Here is a 27,870-nt window from a genome sequence, read left to right as displayed (position 1 = left end):
CTATTATGTACAGCTGCACATCAATCTATAATTATCTCTAAATAAAAAGCTTAATTAAAAAAAAACCTGTATTCTGAGTATAGATTCTGTGTCTCTTTGGTTAGGTTTATTCCTAGGTATCTTATGGTTTTGGATGCAATTGTAAATGGGATTGACTCCTTAATATCTCTTTCTTCTGTCTTGCTGTTGGTGTAGAGAAATGCAACTGATTTCTGTGCATTGATTTTATATCCTGACACTTTACTGAATTCCTGTATAAGTTCTAGCAGTTTTGGAGTGGGGGATCCCACCAAAAAAGAGAGCTATAGACCGATATCCTTGATGAACACAGATGCGAAAATACTCAACAAAATACTAGCCAATAGGATTCAACAGTACATTAAAAGGATTATTCACCACGACCAAGTGGGATTTATTCCAGGGCTGCAAGGTTGGTTCAACATCCGCAAATCAGTCAATGTGATACAACACATCAATAAAAGAAAGAACAAGAACCATATGATACTCTCAATAGATGCTGAAAAAGCATTTGACAAAGTACAACATCCCTTCCTGATCAAAACTCTTCAAAGTGTAGGGATAGAGGGCGCATACCTCAATATCATCAAAGCCATCTATGAAAAACCCACCGCAAATATCATTCTCAATGGAGAAAAACTGAAAGCTTTTCCGCTAAGGTCAGGAACACGGCAGGGATGTCCATTATCACCACTGCTATTCAACATCGTACTAGAGGTCCTAGCCTCAGCAATCAGACAACAAAAGGAAATTAAAGGCATCCAAATCGGCATCACAATTCCGGACTTCAGGCTCTATTACAAAGCTGTCATCATCAAGACAGCATGGTACTGGCACAAAAACAGACACATAGATCAATGGAACAGAATAGAGAGCCCAGAAATAGACCCTCAAATCTATGGTCAACTAATCTTCGACAAAGCAGGAAAGAATGTCCAATGGAAAAAAGACAGCCTTTTCAATAAATGGTGCTGGGAAAATTGGACAGCCACATGCAGAAAAATGAAATTGGACCATTTCCTTACACCACACACAAAAATAGACTCAAAATGGATGAAGGACCTCAATGTACGAAAGGAATCCATCAAAATCCTTGAGGAGAACACGGGCAGCAACCTCTTCGACCTCTGCCGCAGCAACATCTTCCTAGGAACAACGCAAAAGGCAAGGGAAGCAAGGGAAAAAATGAACTACTGGGATTTCATCAAGATCAAAAGCTTTTGCACAGCAAAGGAAACAGTTAACAAAATCAAAAGACAACTGACAGAATGGGAGAAGATATTTGCAAACGACATATCAGATAAAGGACTAGTGTCCAGAATCTATAAAGAACTTAGCAAACTCAACACCCAAAGAACAAATAATCCAATCAAGAAATGGGCAGAGGACATGAACAGACATTTCTGCAAAGAAGACATCCAGATGGCGAACAGACACATGAAAAAGTGCTCCATATCACTCGGCATCAGGGAAATACAAATCAAAACCACAATGAGATATCACCTCACACCAGTCAGAATGGCTAAAATCAACAAGTCAGGAAATGACAGATGCTGGCGAGGATGCGGAGAAAGGGGAACACTCTTACACTGTTGGTGGGAATGCAAGCTGGTGCAGCCACTCTGGAAAACAGCATGGAGGTTCCTCAAAATGTTGAAGATAGAACTGCCCTATGACCCAGCAATTGCACTATTGGGTATTTACCCTAAAGATACAAATGTAGTGATCCAAAGGAGCACATGCACCCGAATGTTTATAGCAGCAATGTCCACAATCGCCAAACTATGGAAAGAACCTAGATGTCCATCAACAGATGAATGGATCAAGAAGATGTGGTATATATACACAATGGAATACTATGCAGCCATCAAAAGAAATGAAATCTTGCCATTTGCGACAACATGGATGGAACTAGAGCGTATCATGCTTAGCGAAATAAGTCAAGCAGAGAAAGACAACTATCATATGATCTCCCTGAAATGAGGAAGTGGTGATGCAACATGGAGGCTTAAGTGGGTAGAAGAAGAATAAATGAAACAAGATGGGATTGGGAGGGAGACAAACCATAAGTGACTCTTAATCTCACAAAACAAACTGAGGGTTGCCGAGGGGAGGGGGTTTGGGAGAAGGGGTTGGGATTATGGACTTTGGGGAGGGCATGTGATTTGGTGAGTGCTGTGAAGTGTGTAAACCTGGTGATTCACAGACCTGTACCCCTGGGGATAAAAATATATGTTTATAAAAAATAAAAAAAGTATTAAAAAAAAAACAAAAAAACCTGTAAAGACTTCTCTAGCTTCCAGATTTCAGTTCTAATTCTTCAGTATGGTTTACAAGGTGAATCATAAACTAGCTTTGTGTCTCTTCATCTTCTGCTACCTCTTAAAATCTTCCACCCACTCAATCTCCCTCCATCCATATTGAACTCATTTTAGCTCATAAAACAGCTGATCTTTGCCTATGTTGTTCCTTCTGCCTAGAACATTTTAGTTGCTATTCCTTCCACCCCTTTTGTTGGCACTACCTTTTTTTTCAGGCTTTAACACAGATGTTACTTCGTAGGCTGCACAGTAAAGTAGTGGTATTTATCACAATGTAGGGGAACTGCCAGGTCCATACCTCGCTCTAACATGTAAGCACTTCTAGAGGGCAGAAACCTTGCCCCACTTGTTCATATTAAACAGCTGGGTCCTAGCATAGTGACTGCCACATAATAGGGGGTCAGTAAATATATGATGAATGAATGAATGAATCTGGACTCCAAAAAACCTCGTCTAGACTACTCATTTGACCTTAGGAAAATCTTTTAGTCTTGTTGCACCTGGGTTTCCTTATTACAATATATTAGTATAGAATATGACAATTTTAAAACTCGGCTACAAAATTCTTTGACCCCTCTCCCACTGAAAGTTAAGAGTCTATATCCTAACTCCTAGAATACAGGCTGTGTGACTGCTTATCCAAAGGTCATAGCAATTTCAACTAAAGTTGACCCCTCAAAATCATAGGGGTTAGGGACACTGACACCCCCAGCACAATCAAAAATGCACATAAAACTTTTGATTCCCTAAAAACTTAATTACTAATAGCCTTAAGCTCACTGGTTGCCTTACCTTCCCAATAACATAAACAACACATATTTTGTAATATGTACTGTATACCATATTCTTACAATAAAGGTAGAGAAAAGAAAATGTTATTAAGAAAACTCTAAGGAAGAGCAAAAACATTTACAGTACTGTACAGCATTATCCACAATAAGTAGATCCACCCAGTTTAAACCCTTGCCGTTCAAGGATCAACTGTATATGACATTCTGGAAAAGGCAAAACCACAAAGACAGTAAAAAGATCATGGCTTCCAGGGGTTGGGGGGAAAGGAAGGGATAAACAGAACACAGATGATTTTTAGGGCAGTGAAACTATTCTATATGATAAAGTAATGGTAGATACACATCATTATACATTTGCCAAAATCCATTAAATATACAACATCAAGAGTGAACCCTAATGTAAACTATGGACTTTGGGTGATGTTGGTTCATCCACTGTAACAAATCCACCACTCTGGCGCAGGATATTGATTGTTGGGGAGGCTGTGCATATGAGACAGGGGGCATATGGAAAGTCTATACTTTCTGCTCAATTTGGCTGTGAACATTAAACTACTATAAAAATTAAAGTCCTTTAAAAAAAAAAAAAAGGCAAGTTTAAAAAAGATCATGGCAGAGTGAGGCTGTGTCAATTTTCTGGCTTGGGTTTTAAGAAACTGGCAACTTCCATTTTATCCCTTGTAAGATGCTTGCTCGTAGAACCCAGGTACTATGCTGTAAGGAGCTCATAGAGACTAGCGCATAAGGACTCTGGTCTCCAGTCCTCCGCCTATCACTAAGCTTCCAGCCAAAAGCCAGAACCAAATAGCCAGTTACAGATGCATTTTGGGAGTGGATCATATGGCCTCCAGTTGAGAAGGCACCTTGTGAAGAGAGCCTTCCCCTCTGAGTTCTGCCTAAAGTTCAGATTCATTAGCTAAATAAATGACTGCTATTGTTTTAATAAATAAATAAAAGGGGCACCTGGGTGGCTCAGTCAAGTTAAGCATATTATTCTTGGTTTCGGCTTAGGTCATGATCTCAGGGTCATGAGACTGAGTTCTGAGTAGGCTCTGTGCTCAGTGCAGAGTCTGCTTGAGATTCTTTATCCCTCCCTCTCTGCTCCTCCTGCTCATGTTCTCACTCTAAAATAAATAAATCTTTAAATTAAATTTAAAAAATAAAATAATAAGCAAATAATGAATAATCAACTGAACTGGAAAATGATGCCTTTTTTAGTAAAGTGCTCATTAAGTATCAAGTATATTACTTATTTAAGTAATTAAAATTAAGAGGCTAAAAAAATTAAAAGGCTAATATTTGAAAATGGGAAACTTTGATATTCATCAACCCTAAAGCATATTAGTCCTAAGGCAACCTATTATAATTTAATACTTACACAGAATCATTAATCTCTTCTTCCTGCTTGAAAGCAAGAGTATTTACAGTTGGCACTAAAGATAAGCCACAGAAAATTCTTATTACTCATTGGTAGACAAAACATAGCTTTTCCATTAAACTTCTAGTTTATTAGAATAGTATTTCAAACAAAGGCTCAGTGCTCAAAACAGATAACTGGTACTTAGTGAGATATATACTTTCATACAATGTAAACTTCACAGAGCAAAGTGATTCCATATTATCACATAATAAGAATGTTTCAGTGACACACACTTCTGCTTCTGGTTTTTCAATAAAAATGGCAACCTCTCTGAAAAGGAAACCAGAAAATACCTTTAAAAGCTACTAGGTTCCAGATGCACTTGTTCTCATTTTTAATTAAGAAACTTTCATTTTTACAGGCATTTTAGATTCACAGCAAAACTAACCAAAAAGTAGAGTTTCCAAATACTCACAATTCCTCTACCCATGCACAAACAGCTTTCCCTACCATCAATATCCACATCAGCGTGGTACTTTGTTACAATGGACAAATCAATATTGACACATCATTATTAACCAAAGTCTATAATTTACAATAGGGTTCATTATTGTTGTACATTCTGTAAGTTTTGTCAGAAGTATACACAACATGTATCCACCCTTATATATCACACAGAATAGTTACTCTGCCCTAAAACCTCTTGTGTTCTACCTCTTCATCTCCCCCTCCCTCCACCAAAACAATCTATAAATGTCAAATGGATCTAGTTAACTGATTGACTGTTTGGTTCAACTATGTCCTTATTGATCTTCTGCCTGTTGGATCTATTATGAATCATAGGATATAGGGGCATACATGCTGAGGAAGATGTCCTCAACATCTTCTAGAAGATTTGACCCCTTTATTATTATGTAATGTCCCTCTTTATCCATAACAATTCTCCTTGCTCTAGACTCTGCCTTAGGGGCACCTAGGTGGCTCAGTAGGTTAAGCATCTGCCTTCAGCTCAGGTCATGATCCCATGGTCCTGGGATCAAGTCCTGTATTGGGCCCCCTGCTCAGGGTTAAGCTTGCTTCTCCCTCTCCCTCTGCCTGCTGCTACCCCTGCTCATGCTCACTTGCTCTCTCTGTCAAACAAATAAATAAAATATTTTAAAAAATAAATAAACTCTGCTTTATCTGAAATTAATAAAGCAACTCCAGTTTTCATTTGATTAGTGTTATCATGGTATATCTTCCTCCATCTTTTTACTTTTGACCAATATGTGTCACATGTAAAATGGGTTTCTTATAGAAAACATATAGTTGGGTCTTGTTTTTTCATCTACTCCAACAGTCTCAGTCTTTTAATTGGTGTAAAACACGGATGGTATAAAAATTGATACAACTGCAAAGAGAAATGGATGAATCCATGATTATAGTGGGAGAATTAAACACCCTTCTATTGGTAATTAAAAGATCCAGCAGGCAGAACACAGTTTAAATAAACAATACTACCAACAGGACCTAAATGACCTCTATAGAGTACTTCATACAACAGCAGCACAATATACATTCTTTTCAACCTCACAAAGAACACTGACCAAGAGAGACCACATTCTCAGCTATACAACACACCTTAATACATTTAAAAGAATAGAGATTATACATGTCTGGGGTGCCTGGGTGGCTTAGTCAGTTAAGCATCTGCCTTCAGCTGAGGTCGTGATCTCAGAATCCTGGGAGAGAGCCCTGTGTTGGGCTCCCTGTTCAGCAGGAAGTCTGATTCTTCTTCTCCCTCTGCCCACCCCCTACCTCCAGCTTGTGCTCTCTGGCTCTCAGTTAAAAAAAAATAAATAAATAATCTTTAAAAAAGAGAGAGAGAGAGAGAGAGAAAGATATCATACAGGTCTGCTCTCAGACAACAATGGAATTAAAGTAGAAATCAGTAACAGAAAAAGGGAGCTAAAAAATTCCAAAATAGTTGGAAATTAAATAACACACTTTTAAAAAAAAAGATTTTATTTGAGAGAGAGCGCACAAATAGAGAGACAGCATGTGAGCAGGGGGGAGGGGCAGAAGGAGAGGGATAAGCTGACTCCTGGCTGAGCAGGGAGCCTAAGGTTAGGCTTGGTTCCAGGACCCTAGAATCATGACCTGAGCTGAAGGCAGACACCAACTGAGCAACTCAGGTGCCCCAAATAACACACTTTTAAATAACACATATGTCAAAGAAATACCAAAAGAAATTTTAACATATTTTAAACAAATTTAAAATGAAAATACCTGAATTTGTGGGATGCAATAAAGGCAACTGTTACAAAGAAATTAATAGCACTGAATACATATATTAGAAAGGAAGAAAAATCTAAATGAATAATCTAAACTTTCACTTTAAGAAACTAGAAAAAGAAGAGCAAATTAATCCAAATTAAGCAGGAGAAAAGAAATAATAAAAATTAGAGCAAAAATCATATATGTTTATAAAAAATAAAAAAAATTATAAAAAAAATAAAAAATAAATAAATAAAGTTTGCTAGAAAAAAAAAAATTAGAGCAAAAATCAATGAAACTGAAAGCAGGAAATCAACTGAGAAAATTAATTAAACCAAAAGCTGGTTCTTCAAAAAGAGCAACAAAATTAATAAACCTCTAGCCAGGTAAACTAAGGGAAAAAAAAGAGAAGAAACAAATTACTAGCATCAGAAAAGAAAGACAGGCCATCATTACTGACCTCATGAACATTAAAAGGATAATAAAGGACTATTATGAACAACTATATGAACACAAACTTGATAACCTGGAAGAAATGAAACAGTTTCTGGAAATTCACAATATACAGCAACTCAAGAAATGAATCACCTGAATAGGCCTATGTCTATTAAAGAAATTAAGTCCATAATTATTAACTTTCTAAAACAGAAAGTACCAAGTCCAGATCAGTTTACTGGTGAGTTTCATCAAATATTTAAGGAAAGAATTATACCAATTCCCTACACTCTTTCAGAAAAGAGAAGCAGAAGGAATACTTACAAACACATTCCATGAGATAAGCATTATTCTAATACCAAAACCAGACAAAGATGTTACAAAAAATACAACCACAAACTAATATCTCTCATGAACATAAATACAAAAATCCTCAACAACCTATTAGCAAATCAAATCCAATAATGTCTAAAAAGATTTATACACCACACCAACTGGGATTTATGTCAGAGATGCCAGGATGGTTCAATATTCAAAACTCAATTAATTTAATCCATCATATCAACAGGCTAAAAAAGAAAAGTTATATGTTCACATCAATAGATGCAGAAAAAGCAACAAATGCTAACAAGTATACAGGACAACAAGAAATCTTTCTCATTACAGGTAGAAAGGCAAAACGGAATATCCACTTTAGATGACATTAGCAGTTTCTTACAAAACTAAACATATTCACACTCCTTGGTATTTAACCAAATGAGTTAAAAGCTTATATCCAAACAAAAACTTACACATGGATATTTATAGCAGCTTTACTCATAACTGCCAGAGCCTGGAACCAACCAAGATGTCCTTTAGTAGGAGAATGGCTAGATAAATTATGATAAACTATTCATCCAGACAATGGAATATTATTCAGTACTACTAAAATAAAAAAAATAAATTTAAAAAAAGAGCTATCGGGGGCGCCTGGGTGGCTCAGTGGGTTAAGCCGCTGCCTTCGGCTCAGGTCATGACCTCAGGGTCCTGGGATTGAGTCCCACATTGGGCTCTCTGCTCAGCAGGGAGCCTGCTTCCCTCTCTCTCTCTCTCTCTCTCTCTCTGCCTGCCTCTCTATCTAACTGTGATCTCTCTCTGTCAAATAAATAAATAAAATCTTTAAAAAAAAAAAAGAGCTATCAAGCCATGAAAAAACAAAAGAAACTTAAATGTATACTACCAATGGGAAGATGCCAACACAAAAAAGCTATATACTTTATGATTCCAATTATATGACATTCTGGAAAGGGCAAAACCATGGACCCAGTAAAAAATCAATGGCTGCCAAGGGTTCAGAGGGAGAGAAGGATAAATAGGTGGGGCACAATAGTATTCAGGTGGTAATACTATTCTATATACTGTAATATACTATTCTATATATTGTACAGAATCTGACACTATAAAGGTGGACACAAACCATTACAGGTTTATAGAGATGGAATGTACCAACAAAATGTACAACATAAGGAGCAAACTATGAACTTTAGTTAATAATAATGTAATCAACATCAGCTCATCAATTGTAACAAACATACTATACTAATTGCATAGGGAAGGAGTGTGAGGGGATGTAAAATAATTCTCTGTACAGAGACCTAAAAACCTAAAATTAAACCTAAAATTGCTCTAAAAAAAGAAAGGCTATTTTTTAAAAATGACTGACAGATATAACATACATAAATTTTAGATATGCTAAAATAAGAAAAGTCAAACACAGAGAGTATAGACTGTCTGATTCCATTTAGGAAGTTCAGTAAGTGAATAGAATTGTATCTACCAACATGGATAGAGTACAAACACAGAATGCTGAACAGTAACCAAAAAAAAGGCAAATGCACACAAACACATAATGTATGTTGCTATTTATATGAAATTGCTAGATAACAAATACTATAAATAGTATAAATTTAAAAATATATATGCATAGTAAGACTGTTCAGTCATATATGAGATTGTTATATACTTAATGCAGGATATTGATTATTTCAGAGCATAGAATGAAATCTGAGAGACGTGGAGGGCTCTAATAGGATCTACAATTTTCTTTGTTACCGTTTTCAATAAAACTTTAATTTTAGATTAAAAATAGAAAAAGTAGGGGTGCCTGGGTGGCTCAGTGGGTTAAGCCTCTGCCTTTGGCTCGGGTCATGATCTCAGGGTCCTGGGATTGAGCCCCGCATCAGGCTCTCTGCTCAGTAGGGAGCCTGCTTCTCTCTCTCTCTTCCTCCCTGCCTCTCTGCCTACTTGTGATCACTCTCTCTCTCTCTCAAATAAATAAGTTAAAAAAATCTTTTTTTAAGAAAAGAAAAAGTTGTGAAGACAGGACAATGTTTCAGTACACCAATTTTTAAGTTTATTAACATTTTACATTACTATGGTACACTTATGACAATTAATGAACCAATACTAATACATGTTTTTTTAAATTTTTTAAGCATGGAGCCCAAAGTTGGGCTTGAATTCACAACCCTGAGATCAAGACCTGAGCTAAAATAATGAGTCAGATGCTTAACCAACTAAGCCATCCAGGCACCCCAATACATTATTATTAACTACAGTCTACGTTCATAGTTTCTCAGGTGTTTTTTTTTTTTAAGTTTATATATATTTTTAGTACTCTGTACACGCAACATGGGACTGGAATTCACAACCCAGACATTAAGAGTTGTATGCTCTTCTAATAAGTGAACCAGGCACCTCCACAGTTTGTTGTTTTTGTAGTTGTTTTTGTCTTAAGATTTTTTTTTTGTTGTTTTTTTAAAAGATTTTATTTTATTTATTTGACAGAGAGAGATCACAAATAGAGAGGCAGGCAGAGAGAGACAAGGAAGCAGGCTCCCTGCCGAGCACTGAGCCCGATGTGGGGCTCGATCTCAGGACCCCCAGATCATGACCGGAGCTAAAGGCAGAGGCCCAACCCACTGAGCCACCCAGGCGCCCCTTAAGATTTTCTTTTTAAGTAATCTCTACACCCAACATGGGGCTCAAAGTTACAACTTTGAGTTCAAGAGCTGCTTACTCTAACAACAAGACAGCCAGGTGCCCCTCATACTTTACTTTTGATCTAAAGCCCTCTTAATGTTCCAGGATCCCATCCAAGTTACATTACATTTAGTCCTCATTTCTCCTTAAGTTCAAGTGGCTGTGATAGTTTTCAAACTCTCCTTGTTTTTGATAACTTGACAGTTTTGAGGAGTTCTGGTCAGTTATTTTGCAGAGTGCCCTTCAGCTGGAATCTGCCCGATGATTTTCTCAAAGTTAGACTGGGGTTATGGGTTTTGGGGAAGAAGACCACAGAGGTAAACTGCCATTCTCATCACACCATATCAAGGGTACATGGTATCAACAAGGCTTATTACTATTATTGACACCTGGCTGAGGTAATGTTTGTCAGGTTTCTCCACTGTGAAATAATTTTCCCAACTTCCTACACTCTCCTCTTTGGAAGAAGTCACTCTAAGAGGCCCACACTTAAGGAACAGGAAGTTATGCTTTACTTCCTTAAAGGCAAAGCACCTACATAAATCCTGTGGAATTCGATATGAACCTATAATATTTTAAAGTATATAAAAAAGGTAAGAGGACTCTTGCCTCCCTTTCTTCCCCACAGCACACACACAAAGGGAAAGAAAAACATCAAAGTAGTTATCACTGTTAAAATTAGAGTTTTTAACCTTTTTCAATCTTTTAGCACTTCCCAGATTTTCTTTAATGAGCATTTTCTACCTAGGTAATGAGATTTATTTTTTTTTAAGACTTTATTTGAGAGAGAGCGTGCACACGAGAGAGAAAAAGAGAAAGAGAGAGCACAAGTGGGGTGAAGGACGAGGGAAAAGCAGTCTCCCCAAAGAGCAGGGAGCCAGATACAGGACTCTAATCCCAGGACTCCAGGATCATGACCTGAGCTAAAGGCAGATACTCAACTGACTGAGTCGCCCAGGTGCCCAGATTTCTTTTACTCTAACCATGCCTATAGTCACTATAGTCATTACAATCTAAGAATTACTAATTTCTCCAGCTTTATTCCACATCAAAAATATAATAAATCTCAATTAACATGAATGGTTCGTGGAGCACCTGGGTTGTTCGGTCAGTTAAGTGTTTGCCTTTGACTCAGGTCATGATCCCAGGGTCCTGGGGTCCTGCCCCACATGGGCTCCCTGCTCAGCTGGGAGCCTGTCCACTGCACCCCGCCGCCCCATGTACTCCTGCTCTCTCTCTCTCTCCCACTCTCTCTTTCTCAAATAAATAAAATCTTTAAAAAAAAAAAAAAGAAAGAAAGAAAGAAAGAAAGAAAGAGAAGAAAAATCTTAGTCCTAATAACCAGGAAGACTAAATATTAGGGACATGAATTCAATGACACAAAGCACTATTTTTTAAAAGTTCACTAGCCAGAAGCAAATTATGCAACCTCACAACTTACAGCTATTTTTAATGAACTAGGTAAAATATTGTCAAAGATAAATAATAAACTCCTAGGATAAGTATCTTATTGACCAAAAGACAAGATGACCTTGAATTTAGGTAATTATATTTTCTCAAGAATGAAAAAAAATTAATGATAGGAAATTTTCTTTGTCATGGTCAGTACAACCAGTAACTCTCATATATATATATATATATATATATATATATATATATATATATACTTAAAAAAAAAAAGGCAGAAAATTCTCACCCAAAATAATATATTTAACATTATTCTCACTCTGTAAATAATTAAGTCTTCTACCAGTCATATTATATGTGGGGTTTTTAATATTGTAAGGGAAAAAATATTGCTAGAATATGGCAAGGGAGTTGTTTGAGTAAAGGACAGTTACAGTTACTTCTTTAGTGGCTACATATGTCTAAGGAAAAAAGAATGATAATATATGAAATATAAATACTTGCTTCTTCAACCACTTAATGGTAATAGCAACTAAGGATTTCAAAAAGCTATGCATTCCCCTAATCTCCATTAAGTAAGTATACTGGAACACATCATGCAGATTTAAATTCGTCATTACTTCTGAAAAAAACAGACTGAGAAGCATAGAAGTCTACCAAGAACTAACAATAGTTTACGCCCATAGAAACTACTCATGGTAACCAAAAACAAATCTTTGTCAACAGTTCTGTCAAGGCTCCAAGAATTTGCTGATAAAATGTGTAGTTAAGGCTATAAACTACAGTATGCTGCAGTTGTTAGCACAAAGAAATTAACAGACCTTGAAAAATTAAAGCAATTTCCCTCTAGAGACAATTAACTAGCTTGTTAGTAAAGGGTCTTATAGAGAATTTTTTTCTCCTGATGTATTCCATCAGAATTTTTTGTCAGAAATACATATTTACACAATAAAAGACCAAATATCGGGTTAAAAGAACATAGTGGCATTTCTATAGTCTCCTGAAATGAAAATTATATAATGAAGGGAAATTATCTAAAAAACAGTTTGAAAATTAGCATTTTCTAAAGCTCTTGAAAATTCTATTTTTTAAAAAATTTTATTTATTTATTTGAGAAAGAGAAAAAGAGAGAGAAAGCATGGGCAGGGGTAGGGATAGAGAGGGAGAAGCCAATTCCCTGCTAAGCAGGGAGCCCACAATGGGCTGGATACCCAGAATCATGACCCTAGTCGAGGGCAGACATTTAACCCAGGAGACCCAAATTTTCCTTGTTTTTAAAAAACTAAGTATTGGGGCACCTGGGTGGCTCAGTGGGTTGAGCCGCTGCCTTCGGCTCAGGTCATGATCTCAGGGTCCTGGGATGGAGTCCCGCATCGGGCTCTCTGCTCAGCAGGGAGCCTGCTTCCTCCTCTCTCTCTCTCTCTCTCTGCCTGCCTCTCTGCCTACTTGTGATCTCTCTCTGTCAAATAAATAAATAAAATCTTAAAAAAAAAAAAAAAAACCTAAGTATTGGGGCGCCTGGGTGGCTCAGTGGGTTAAGCCTCTGCCTTCGGCTCAGGTCATGATCTCAGGGTCCTGGGATCAAGTCCCGCATCGCATCGGGCTCTCTGCTCAGCAGGGAGCCTGCTTCCCCCTCTCTCTGCCTGCCTCTCCGTCCACTTGTGATTTCTCTCTCTAAAAAAAAAAAAAGAAAGAAAGAAAGAAAGAAAGAAAGAAAGAAAGAAAGAAAGAAAAAACTAAGTATTTCCCTTGAAATTGTTTATGCTGTTATTTTAAGAAGAACCTCGTCCAAAATGTAAGTAAAAATAGTCCAAAAGAAAAGCAACTCAGTTTTGTCCTTTACCTTCAGTAAGTAAGTGAAATCTGATTTATTGCTCTTTTTTTTTTTAAAGATTTATTTATTTATTTGACAGACAGAAATCACAAGGAGGCAGAGAGGCAGACAGAGAGAGCAGTAAGCAGGCTCCCCGCTGAGCAGAGAGCCCGATGCGGGACTCGATCCCAGGACCCCGGGATCATGACCCGAGCCGAAGGCAGAGGCTTTAACCCACTGAGCCACCCAGGCGCCCCTGATTTATTGCTCTTAACAGTTAGTTAGAAAACGGTTTTGTGGCTCTAGGCATATTTCTCTGGACTTCAGTTCCCATAAAATTAAACAAAATTAATCCTGAGGAATGGTGTTAAACAATCTCTGCATACCCCCAAATATTAATGTTCCATGCTGCTATATCTATAGACTGAACTATATAAAATTACTAGTATTCAATGGGTTTTGACTTACAGAAATGGCAATTTGAAAGAGCTCAACTTACTGAATCTCCTAGGTTTTTTTTTCCCTCCTAGGCACTATCTCTGACATCAACTTTTTTAAGTAGAGCAAAATGTTCATAAGTCAAGCAGAGAGAGTCAATTATCACATGGTTTCACTTATTTGTGGAGCATAACAAATAACATGGAGGACATAGGGAGATGGAGAGGAGAAGGGAGTTGAGGGAAATTGGAAGGGGAGATGAACCATGAGAGACTATGAACTCTGAAAAACAATCTGAGGGTTTTGAAGGGGCGGGGGGTGAGTGGTTGGGGGAGCCAGGTGGTGGGTATTATGGAGGGCACATACGGCATGGAGCACTGGGTGAGATGCATAAACAATGAATTCTATTACGTTGAAAAGAAATTAATAAAAAAAAAAAAGAAAAAATATAAGTTGATTAGAAAATCCTTTTTACTTCAGTTTTCTTATATTGTACTACAAATAACAGATGCTGTTTAATGTTTATAATACAATAAAAGTTTTGGGTTTCCTTCTTAAAAAAAAAAAAAAAAAGCCAGTAATGACAGCTGGCTCCCAGATGACATTCAGAACTGAATATACTTCACTGGAATTTTTTATAGGGCGTTAAAGGAGATAGAGAGAGGGAATCTTAAGCAGGCTCCATGCCCAGCACAGAGCCCCACGTGGGCCTTGAACTCACAAGCCTGAGATCATGACCTGAGCTGAAATCAAGAGTCAGCCACTTAACTGATTGACCCACCCAGGTACCCAAGAAATTTATTTAAAGCCTATTTTATTCCTGAAAAGAAAAAAAAAAAAAAGATGATAATCTGATATGGAAACCCTCCTAAATTACTATTTCACAATTCAGTTTTGAATATTGGCAGACTTTGTATTAGCCCATTCAGTTTTATGATGTCGCTTAGTTATCAACCTATAATCGCTGTCACTGAGTTTCTACCACCTATCAGGCCCAGTTCTAAGCTCTCAAATAAGATAAATAACATATGAACTTGCCCTTGAAGAGCATTCACTCTACTGGTTTAACCAAAAGCATCCTTGGCTTTCCCAATTTGCCATAAAATCTAAAGCAATGCTGCCCAAAGTGCAACTGGCAAACCAATGCCAGCCCACAAACTTCATGATCAGTCCTCTATGGTATGATTATAGAAGCAGATCGTAACATTTAAACTTTTGTGGGTTCTGGGACAAGTGCGACTTGCCTCAGACCGTAAACATTTAAACATTTAAAATCACAAACATTTAAAACTTTTGTGGTAATAAGATGGTAATTTTATGAATTTTATGTCAATTATTCTAACAAAATAACTAGAGCTTATAATTTTATGTATTTTTGGTGAGAAACTGAAAAAAATGTTTAAAAACAACATACATAAGCACACGCACACAAAACTAGTCCTCAATGTACACTGTTTAAGAAGCACTAAGACTGCTTCTTTTGGGGACTCTTTGTGCCTACTAGATCTAGATTTCTAGATTTGTATATCCTTCTCCAGACTTCAAATATATCTTCTGCCTCCTTTTTTCTCTTTTCTCCTTCTGGGATTCCTATCATGAGAATGTTACCACATGCTTGATGTTGTTGCTGAGTTCCCTTAGGCTGTTTTCATTTTTTATTACTCCTGTTCAGCTTGAGGGCTTTCCATTACTCTGTCCTTGAGATCACTGTTCTTCTGCTTCCTCTAATATACTATTCATTCCATTTAGTATACTTCTAATTTCATTTATTGAGTTATCTCTGATTGGTTCTTTTTTATGTTTTCTATCCTTCTGTTGAGCGGGACAGGTGGGAGCAGGTGGGAAGAGAAGGGAAGGATCAGTCCCAAGATGGTGGTGAAAGAAGGTCTTAAGCTTAGCTCCTCCCACAGATACATCAAATCTGTATCTACATATGGAACAATTCCCTGTGAAAAATAACTGAAAACTAGCTGAACCTCTCCTCCACATCAACAGATAAAAGGACCACACTGAGAATGGTAGAGACACAAAGACACAGTCTTGCCAAAAACCCCACCCCTGGCATGGCAACCAACAATAGGGAGGGATCCCACATACTGAAGTTTCTCCCTGAGGAGCAAGGGGTTTCTGTCCAAGTCAGGAATCCTAGCCCTCAGGACCTACACTAGAGAGAAGACACTCTAAAACATCTAGCTTAGAAAACCAACAGAGCTTATACCCTAGGGACCAAAGGGCTAAAGGGAACTGAAACTTTCCTTTTAAAACTGCACATAGGCAGTCGCACTTGTCCCAGAACCCGCTGCAAAACTCTCAGTTTGAAAAATGCCTAGACCATATATGAGGAAGATTCATTTGCTAATATTAAGGCATCTGCTGGAAAGAGGGTAAAACTGATACTCTCTTTAGAGAAAAAAAGTGCTGGAGGATGTCATTTTTGCATTCTCCCTCTGTCCTACTGGGACAAGTAGGTATGCGCTGATGGGGTACCATCCCACTGCCTTGCTAAGGCCAGTGGAAGCAAAAGGGTGCAGCACTTCCTAGATTCCTGGTGGGGGTCAGTGGGCCCAAATTTGTCATGGCATTCTCCCACTTCCCTGTTTAAAGCCAGTGAGCTTGGGCAGCTGCAGCACTCCCCTGCTCCTTGGCTGGGACCAGCAAGCACAAATGGTCATGGCATCCTCCCCGGCCCTTGCTAAAGCCAGTGACTACAGGTGGTTGCAGCGCTGTCCTATTCCTTGACTGCTGTCAGCAAGTGCAAGTAAGCAATCATGGCATTCTCCCACAGCCTTGCTAAAGCCCTACAGCTAGCAGGGGCACAGATAAGGCACACTTCCCAATGTATCACTGAAGCTGGTGGGCATTTAGTCAAGATATTTTCCTTCTACCTCGCTAAAGCCAGTGAGCTTGCCCTACTCCCTATGTTCTCCACCTACTCCACTAAAACCAAAAGGCCTATGTAATCCACACAGAGGACACCCCTTGATCAACTGGCCTTGGTGGCCAAGGGGATTTGTGTTCATGGGCTCCACAGAACTGTGGTAATCGGAAAGACAGCTCTTGGTAGTATCCAGGACACTGCACAAACAACAGACAAAAATACACCCCCATTCTTCCCAAGATAAAGGCCCCCAGTCTTCCTGAAACACTAGTTCAGAGCTTTAGCTTAAACAGGTTCAGGTTTGCCACACATTCTAGAAGCTACTGAGGTCCTCTCAGAGAATGAAAGACAGGAGATACAATCCTCACATACTCCCTTGGCCTCATTACAACTCAACAATACCTCTCAAAAAGGAGATTATAAACATATCTGGAAGCCTGGTTTTTGCAACTATCTACCAGGGACATCTCCAGATCTTCTGGTCTGAGGGCCAGCAAGGTTTACAACTATAGCCCTACAGGACAGTATTTATTTTCAGGCTGCTGCCTGAGGGTATAGTTTCTAATCAGCCTGAAATTAGGTGCTAAACAATACTCCTCTTGTTGGAATACTGACAGGTCCCCAGAATATGCTCAACAGTGGGGACCTACCCAGAATAAATCATGCTGCTTAGAAAACCACAAAGGTTCAAGAGCTAGAACAAGGTTGAACAATAAGGTTCATCATCTATAAAAGGTCACTCCTCCAAGAAAGGGAGAGGTAGCTGTTTTGTCTAATACATAGAAACACAGAATCAAAAAGAGGAAACAAAGAATGTGTTCCAAATAAAAGAAAGGATAAAACCTCAGAAAAAGACCTTAAGAAAATGGAGAGAAGTAATTTACCTGATAAAGAATCCAAAGTAATGGTATAAAGATGCTCACCAAACTTGGGAGAAAAATGAATTAACACAGTGAGAACTTCTACAAGGTGACAGAAAATAGAAGAAAGTACCAAATACCAGTCACAGAGCTGAAGAATAAATCTAAAAAAAAAGGGAAGAAAGTCATCAAACCACAAGGGAAAGATACCAAAATAAGAAGAAAGCAACAAGAGGAACTACAAAACTGTCCAGGAAACAATGAACAAACTGGCAGTAAGTATATACTATGAATAATTATTTTAAATGTAAATGGACTAAAATCTGCCAATCAAAAGACATAGAGTAGCTGAATGGATTAAACTCTTTTGTATGCTGTGTACTAGAGAGTCACTTCAGATGTTAAGGACACATACAGACTGAAAGAGAAGGTATGCAAAAAAATACTCTGCAAACAGAAATAAAAAGTAAGCTGGTATAGACACACTCGTGAGACAAAATACTTTGTCAATTCAATAAGAAGATATAATATTTGTAAATATATATGAACCTAACATAGGAGCACTAAAATGTATAATGCAAAAATTAACAGATCTAGGGGCATCTGGGTGGCCAGCGGGTTAAGCCTCTGCCTTCAACTCAGGTCATGATCTCAGAGTCCTGGGATGGAGCCCCGCATCGGGCTTTCTGCTCGGCAGAGAGCCTGCCTCTCCCTACCCCCTTCTCTGCTTACTTGTGATCTCTCTCTGTCTCTGTCAAATAAATAAATAAAAGCTTAAAAAAAAATTTAACAGATCTAAAGAGACTAACAGCAATACAGTAACCATAGAGGACTTTTAACACTCCACTTATATCAACAGATACATCAGCCAGAAAAAAATCAGTAAGAAAACATGAGCCTTAAACAACACATTAGACCAAATGGACTTTAAATAGATATATACAGAACATTCCAACTAAAAGCAGAACAGGAGTGCCTGGGTGGCTCAGTTGGTTGAGGAACCGATTCTTGGTTTGGCTCAGGCCATGATCTCAGGGTCATGAAATCAAGCCCTGCCGTGAACTCTGCTGGACAGTCTCTCCCTCTTCTCCTCTTGCCCCTGCCTCTGCCCCTCTCTCTGTCTCTCTAAACTAAATAAATAAATCTTAAAATAAAATAAAATAAAAGCAGCAGAATAGGGTGTCCCTGGCTGGCTCAGTCAGTACAGCATGTGACTCTTGATCCCAGGGTCATGAGTTCAAGCTCCACATTGGGAGCTGAGCCTACTTTAAATAAATAAATAACTTTAAAAAAATAATATAAAATAAAAGCAGCTGAATACAACATTCTTCTCAAGTGCACATGAGACATTTTCCAGGAAGGATAACATGTTAGACCACAATACCAGTGACAAGAAATTTAAGAAGACTGAAATCATATCAAGCATCTTTTCCAACCAGAAAGGTATGAAACATGAAATTAACTACAGAAAAAATGGGAATAATCATAAACATGTGGAGGTTAAACAATATGCTACTAAACAACTATTAGATCAAAAAGAAACCAAAGAGGATAAATGTCTTAAGACAAATGGAAATACAGCATACCAAAAGCTATGGGATGATGCAACAAAAGTTCTAAGAAGGAAGTTCATAGCAATACAGGCCAACCTCAAGAAACAAGAAAAATCTCAATCTATATTTTACACGTAAAGGAACTAGAAAAAGAATAAACAAACTCCAAAGTTAGTAGAAGGGGAAAAAAAAATCAGAGATGAAACAGAGGCTCAAAAAGCAATAGAAAAGTTCAATGATCCTAAGAACTTGTTCTTTGAAAAGAAAACTGAAAAACCCCTAGCTAGACTTATCAAGAAAAAAAAAAAAAAAGGGAGAAGGCTCAAATAAATAGAATCAGAAATGAAAGAAGTTAAAACACATACCACAGAAATATATAGGATCATGAGACTACTATGATCAATTACATGGCAATAAACTGGACAACCTGAAAAAATAAAGAAAACCTGAAAACAAACAAACAAACAAACAAAAAAACAGGTAAATTCCTAAAATCATCCTGAATCAGGCTGCCTGCATGGCAAAGTTGGTTGAGCAACCAACCCTTGGTTTTAGCTCAGGTCCTGATCAGGTCATGAGACTGTGCCCTGAGTCGGGCTCCACACTCATCATGGAGTCTGCTTAAGTTTCTCTCTCCCTGTCCCTCTGCTTCTCCCCACAGCCCTCCTCACTCACTCCTTCTCTATATTTCTCAAATAAATCATTTTATGTCTGACATTAAGGGGGGAATTAAGTGTAATGAGCACTGGGTATTATGTAAGACTGATGAATCACTGACCTCTACCTCAGAAATACATTACATGCTAAAAACTAAAAATAAATAAATAAATAAATAAATAAAATGAATGGCTACTGATAAAAATAAATAAACATAAAAATAAACAAATCTTGGGGCGCCTGGGTGGCTCAGTGGTTTAAGCCTCTGCCTTCAGCTCAGGTCATGATCTCAGGGTCCTGGGATCGAGCCCCACATCGGGCTCTCTACTCAGTGGGGAGCCTGCTTCCCCCTCTCTCTCTGCCTGCCTCTCTGCCTACTTGTGATCTCTCTCTATCAAATAAATAAATAAAAATCTTTAAAAAAAATACAAATAAAAAAATCTTTTTAAAATTAAATAAATAGATGAAATCATCCTGAATAAGGAACAAATAGAAAAATCTAAAAAGATTGATTACTAGTCAGGAGATTAAATTAATAATCAAAAAACTCCCAAAGGAACAAAAGTTTAGGACCAGACAGCTTCACTAGTGATTTCCACTAAACATTCAAAGAAGATTAAATATATTTCCTTCTCAAACTCCTCCAAAAACCTGAAGAAGGAACACTTCAATACTTATTTTACAAGGCCAGCATTAACCCGATAGCAAAACCAGACAAAGACATCACAAAAAAGAAAATTACAGGCCCATATCCCTAATGAACACAAACACAAAAATCCTCAAAAATATTTGTAAATCAAATTCAACATTATATTAAAAAAAAATCATACATATGGTTAAGTGGGATTTATTACTGCAATGAAAGAATGGTTCAATATTCACAAATCAATGAACATGATACAACACATTAACAGAATAAAGAATAAAAATCATATTAACATCTCAACAGGTACAGAAAAAGCATTTGACAAAATTTAGTATGTATTTATAAAAATTCTCAACAAAGTGGATAATGAGAATGTACCTCAACATATTATGACAAACCCATAGCTAACATCATACTCCACAGTGAAAAGCTAAAAGTTTTTTCTCTAAGATCAAAAACAAGAAAAAGACGCCCTCTCCCCACTTTTACTCAACATAATACTGGAAGTCCTTGTCAGAGCAATTAGGTAAGAAAAAGAAACAAACAACGTCCAAAGTGGAAAGGAGAAGTAAAATGGTTACTATTTGTGAAAGACATAATTTTATATATAGAAAACCTTAAAGACACTAACAAGAGACTGTTAGAACTAATAAACAAATTCAGTGAAGCTGGAGGATATAAAATCGAACTACAAAATCAGTTGTGCTTCTATATACTAACAACAAAATACCAGAAAGAGATATGAAGAAAACAATCCCATTTACAATTACATCAAAAAGAATAAGATACCTAAGAATAAATTTAACTGAGGTAAAAGACCTGTACAATGAAAACTGTAAGTCAATGATGAAAGAAATTGAAGAAGACCCAAAGAAATGGAAAAATATTCTGTGTTCATGGATTGGAAGAATTAATATGGTTAAAACGTCCATATTACCCAAAACATTATACAGATTCAATGCAATCCCCATTAAAATACTAAAAGCATCTTTCACAGAACTATAAAAAATGTTAAAAATTTATATAACCACAAAAAAGACTAGCCAAAGCAATTTGAGAAAGTACAAATCATGCTCCCCGATTTTAAACTATATTATGAAACCATAGTAACCAAAACAGTATGGTAGTGGCATAAAAACAGATACACAAATCAACAGAACAGAATAGAGAAGCCAGAAATAAACCCATGTATTACGGTCAATTAATTTATGACAAAGGAGGTAAGAATACACAGTGGGAAAATGACAGTCTCAATAAATGGTGCTAGGAAAACTGGATAGCCACATACAAAACTGAAACTACACTACTATCATACATCATACAGAGAAATTAACTCAAAATGGATTGAGGACTTGAATATAAGACCTGAAATCATAATACTCCCAGAAGAAAACATAGGTGGTAAACTATCTGACATCAGTCTTGGCAATGAATTTTTGGATCTGACTACAAAACTTAGAAATAAACAATAAAAACAGAAACAACAAAAGACAACAAAAACAGAAATAAACAAGTGGGGTGGGGTGCCTGGGTAACTCAGTTAAGCATCTGACTTGATTTCGGCTTAGGTCATGACCTTAGGGTCATGAGATTGAACCCATCATCTGGCTCTGGGCTCAGTACAGAGTTTGCTTGCCCTCCTCCCTTCCCTCTTGCCCCTCCTTCTGATCTTGCACGCATACATTTTCCTCTCTCTCTTTCTCTAAAATAAGTAAATAAGATCTTTAAGTAAACAAACAAACAAGTGGGACTACATCAAACTAGAAAACTTCTGCAAAACAGAGGAAACCATCAACAAAATAAAAAGACAATTTACTGAATGGGAGAAAATATTTGCAAATGATATATCTTGGTAAGGGTTTAACAGCCAAAATATATAAGAAACTCCTATAACTCAGTAACAAAAAGAACACCACAATTGAATAAAAAACTGGGCCAAGAATCTAACACATTTTTTCCAAAGAAGCCATACAATGAATAATACAGTCAACAGTACTAATCAGGAGAGAAATGCAATTCAAAGCCATAATGAAGTTCTCACCTTACTCCTGTCAGAATTACTATTAAAAAGACAAGAAATAATTAGTGTTGTCAAGGATGTGGAGAACAGGGGACCCTTGTACACTATTAGTGGAAATGTAAATTGGCACAGCCACCATGGAAAGCAGTATGAAGGTTCCTCAAAAAATTAAAAATAGAGATATCACACAATCCAGCATGTCCATTTCTGGGTATTTATCTGATAAAAATTTAAACACTAATTCAAAAAGGTATATGTACCTCTATGTCCATTACAACATTATTTGCAATAGTCAAAATATGGTGTCCACTGATGGATGAATGGATAAAGAAGATGTAGGGGCAGTGTGTGAGAGAGAGAGAGAACGAACACAGGAATAATACTCACCCATAAAAGAAAAAAATGAAATCTTGCCATTTGCAACATGGATGGATCTTGAGGAAATTACGCTAAGCGAAATATGTCAAACAATGAAAAACAAACACATCTTAAAGAAAAAAATGAACAAAATAAAACAAAAATCACAGAAATAGAGAACAGAATATTATTTGGGGAGTAGGTGAAAACAGATGAAGGAGGTCAAGAGGTACAAAATTTCAGTTACAAAATAAGTCATGGGATGCCATGTATACCATGGTGACTATAGTCAATAATATTGTAGAGCATTCTTGGAAGTTGTCAAGATAGTAAATCCTAAAAGTGAAACTTTATATGGTGACAGTAACTAGATTTATGGTGGTGATCACTATGTAATTAATACAAATACTGAACCATTATGCTGTACACTTAAAGCCAATAAAATGTTATATTTCAATTATAACTCAATAAGAAAAATTTAAAGAAGCACTACACTAAGAATAAACTGAGAATACTGGAAGGTTCTACTGTCTTTGCAATTTAGCTTAGCTGCATTTCATTTTATTTTAATTTTTAAGATTTTATTTATTTGTCAGAGAAAGAAAGAGAGAGCATAAACGGTGCAGCAGCAGGCAGAGGGAGAAGCAGGCTCCCCACTGTAGCTCAGCTGCATTTTAAAATAAAACTACTTATATAAGACTTCATCAACTAATAGCTGATTGAACCCATTTCCACTTATAATAAAAATCCTGGGGGTAAGTGGGTGACTCAGGCATCTAATTCTTTTTTTAATATTCTAATTAGTTTCAGATTTATTAAACATATTTAAAGCTGAACAATTCCAAATAGGGAAGTCATCAATTCTGAATGGTAAGACTGTAGATCATTTATTTAAAATAATCAGTTATGGTGTTACAAAGACAAAATCAAAGCAGGCTTCTGACTGCGGAAATTTCATTCCTCAGAGTTCTATAGGGTAGCTCTGGGTGCAGAGCCATTAAAGCATCCAATTCTTGATTTCGGTTCAGGTCATGATCTCAGGGTCGTGAAATGAAGCACTACGTCAGGCTCCACACTGAGCATGGAGCCTGCTTAAGATTCTCACAAACAAACAAACAAAAACCATTTCTGGTTAAATTTGAATAAAGGAAAAAAGGTAGCACCATACCACAAAGTAAATAAGGTGCTGGCTATGGACAAGTTGGAAAGATTAAAGTAAAAACTAAAAATAAGAAAAGAGAAAATGCTATTATTCTTCACTAAGGAAAAAGGAAGATATTTCAAGTTGACGGTAAATTTATAAACTGCTTTTGTCTATCCCTGGCTCTTCTTATAGGTACAAAAAAAAAAAAACCAACTCTAATCTCTCAACTTGCACAATTCATCAACTAAAAATGGCCAATATCAGTCATTTAAGTATCTGCTTTCAGCATGGGTCATGATCCCAGGGTCTTAGGATGGAGCCCTCTGTTGGGCTCCCTGCTCAGCAGGGAATCTGCTTCTCCTTTTCCCTCTGCCACGCCCCTACTTGTGCTCTCTCACTCTCACTCACTCTCAAATAAGTAAATAAAATCTTTAAAAAAAGAAAGAAAGAAAAGAAAATTGCCAATAAAAGCAAACTGCAGCAAAAAATAAGCTATAGAGTGGATAGACAAATTCATTCCTCACTAATCTGTGTAATTAGTCCTATTCATTGCCATCTGTGCAAGAAAGTTTCTGTTTACCTGATGTCTCGGAGCCCTGGGAAATTACTGGAGCCCTGGTATACAAAGTCCAACCTTGTTTAATTTGACAGAACTAAAAACAGAAGTTAAATCATATTTCAAAGACAAATTCATATTTCCCATTAAGAGGGTTTTTTTAAAATTTATTTATTTTTAGCATAACAGTATTCATTATTTTTTCACCACACCCAGTGCTCCATGCAATCCGTGCCCTCTATAGTACCCACCACCCGGTACCACAACCTCCCACCCACCCGCCACTTCAAACCCCTCAGATTGGTTTTCAGAGTCCATAGTCTCTCATGATTCACCTCCCCTTCCAATTTACCCCAACTCCCTTCTCCTCTCTAACACCCCTTGTCCTCCTCTCTAACACCCCTTGTCCTCCATGCTATTTGTTATGCTCCACAAATAAGTGAAACCATATGATAATTGACTCTCCGCTTGACTTATTTCACCCCTTAAGAGTTTTAATATACAACTGACTAGTGCTTCTGTTGGGAATTATTGCCAAATTCTACAAGGTAATTTAACAAATTTATATATTAAGAAACAAGAAACTAATCTGATTTCATAAAACAAAAATCTGGCCAATGCGAGACTCACCTACAGAAACTCAGGACACATTTTAAAACTGAATAACTTGTGCAACTATTAACAAACACTGTACAAGGAACTGTTACAGTTTGCTGGCTATTCTAATATTCCATAACGGGAGACCACTGAACATTTACCCAAGCCCAAATCTGGTGATAGAGAGCTAGGCAAGAATGAGAAAAAATAAAAGTACCCAGTGTATTAAGAGTGTGGATCTGGTTAAACACATTCACATAGCATGTAATAGAACACTCATGACAACTGAAGATTGAACATCCACAATTTCAAAACAACCTTAAGCAACTGGGAAGGTTTTGATACACAGCAGTTGGTCTCTGCTCAGATAGGAATTTTAAACATGAATCTTAGGAGGTATTACCAGCTAGTAAGCAAAACTAGTCAACTTCCTGACATTTTTCAGGGTAGTTTTATGGAATTTACTTTCTTCTTTAACAAAATCAAGTCTTAATTCTTCATTATCAGCAATTTATTTACCTTTTTGTATGCCTGAAAATTCTTTAAAATACTGAAAATACTGCATCTGGCTTTTTTCTTGGTCATATTCAAGACTTCTAAACTTTATTCAGAATTGATCAACTGATCACCAACTATTTACTAATGCTTGACACCATGTTAAAAATACCTGCTCACACTATGTTTATAGTCTAGTAGAAGGCTTACAGATCCTATCTATCATTTTCTGTGTTGAAATAGTTTTAGCTCTGGTTTTTGAAACAGTTTCACTTGCTAGCTAGACATAGCAAACAAATCAAACTGTTAATACATACAGTCTTATAGGGGTGCCTGGGTGGCTCAGTAGGTTAAGCATCTGCCTTCAGCTCAATTCGTGATCCCAGGGTCCTAGGATTGAATCCCAAATTGGCCTCCCTGCTTGGTGGGAATCCTGCTTCTCCCTCTCCCACTACCCCTGCTTGTGTTGCCTCTCTCTCTCTCTCTGTGTCAAATAAATAAATAAAATTCTAAAAAAAAAAAAAAAAAAGTCTTCTCTATTAAGTAAGACCATCACCTTGAAATTACAGAAATTAAAGAAAAAATATTTCAGAACATTTTTATGTGAAATTTATTTCAATGTATGTCCCCATATTAATAAAAACCTAATCATAGTAATTTCAGAATTTTTTTAAATATTGTATTTATTTGACAGAGTGAAATCACAACTAGGCAGAGAGGCAGGCAGAGAGAGAGGAGGAAGCAGGCTCCCTGCAGAGCAGAGAGCCCGATGCGGGGCTCAATCCCAGGACCCTGGGATCATGACCTGAGCCGAAGGCAGAGGCTTTAACCCACTGAGCCACCCAGGCGCCCCGTAATTTCAGAATTTTTAATAACAGTCATCTACAGCAAAGTAAATACACCTAGCCACCTGCTATTGTAAATATTAACAGGGCATTTATTTACATCTTGAACACTCTAAGGCAACTAGCTGAAAGCAGAAAACTCAAGTAATAATGGGTACTTCACCTAGCCAGCACCCCATCAACAAACCCTGGTGGAAGACTCTGAGTTTCCATTCTACAGAATGGAGCCAAAGGGCTCTGGACTCAAGGACTCTAGGCACAACTCAGGGGTAAGGGACTCACTCTGAAAACTGAGAACTGAAGTATAATTCTACATACTGAATAATGGGGTATCCAGCTTCCTTCCCTTATTGACTGCAATGCAACTGTGACACAAACTACCCAGGGTAGGCCAAACTTCACAATGGCACAATGATTCATGAGGAGGACACAACTTCAGACACCAGCCATGCAGCTGTACTTCAAGCCACCTATACTTCACACCAACTGGCTATGCATTTGGGGATTCCTACTACCTCCTTAAGTTCAATAATTTAGCAGAACAAGTCACAGAACTCAGAAAAGCACTCTACTTTACAGTTTTACTATATAAAGAAAGGACAGAAAATCAAGACCGGACAAAATAAGAGATGCGTAGGGCAGGATCTAAGAGAGTCCCAAATGCAAAGTTTGCATGTCTTCTCCCAAGAGAATCAAGATGCACCACCCTCCTGGCACATCAATGTATAACAAGATACACACAGTATTGTGGGTCGGGGGGGTTCTTGTTTGTTTGTTTATTTTTTTAAGATTTCATTTATTTAATTGAGAGAGAGCAAGCACAAATGGGGAGGGACAGAGGGAGAAGGAGGGAAAAACAGGCTCCCACTGAGTGAGGAGCCTGGCATGGGCCCTGATTCTAGGACCCCAAGATCACTACCTGAGCTAAAGTCAGATACCTAACCAAGTGAGCCACCTAGGCACCCCCACAGAGTATTGTTTGTCAGAAAAACTCACCCTACGATAAAAACTCCAGAGTTTTTATTAGGGTTTCAGTACTAAGACATGGTTGAGTAAATCACTGGCCATTTGATTTAACTCAATCTCCAACCTCCCTCTTCTCCCTGAAGGTGGGGCTGATATCGGATGGGTCAAAGCCCTTCTCTAACCAAGTAACTGGTCTTTCTGGAGTTAAAAGCCCATGTCTGGAGTCACCTCAGCATTAACCTCTAGGGGCTCACTATAAGTCACCTTGATAGCAAAAACTATCAAGTCTGGTCTGACACCCCTACTATTAATAACAAAAACACTACTCTGTTCACTCCAGAAATGTCAGGATTTAAAACCTCTCTCCCAAAAATTTAAGAGCAGTGACCAACCAAATAGTTCATTATACAACAGGCTCCAAGAAAATTGGCAGTAA

The 27,870-nt window shown here is 37.4% G+C and overlaps 1 protein-coding gene across 4 annotated transcripts in view; it reads right to left on the bottom strand.

Moving 5' to 3' along the window:
- The window catches only part of COMMD1 (copper metabolism domain containing 1), a 215,874-nt gene that overhangs the window by 116,162 nt on the left and 71,842 nt on the right, over positions 1 to 27,870 (bottom strand). Inside the window, exon 2 of one of the 4 annotated variants that reach the window (XM_059187781.1) lies at positions 4,509 to 4,563. The exons of the other annotated variants lie outside the window; for them this stretch is intronic. The gene's annotated coding sequence lies outside the window, so the exon portion shown is untranslated. The remainder of the gene's footprint in view (positions 1 to 4,508; positions 4,564 to 27,870) is intronic. 4 annotated transcript variants of the gene reach the window in all.

The sequence above is a fragment of the Mustela lutreola genome, chromosome 9 (assembly GCF_030435805.1).
Source record: "Mustela lutreola isolate mMusLut2 chromosome 9, mMusLut2.pri, whole genome shotgun sequence".
NCBI lineage: Eukaryota > Metazoa > Chordata > Mammalia > Carnivora > Mustelidae > Mustela > Mustela lutreola.
Note: the sequence above shows the minus strand (reverse complement) of the source record. Positions and strands in the feature narration are given on the sequence as shown.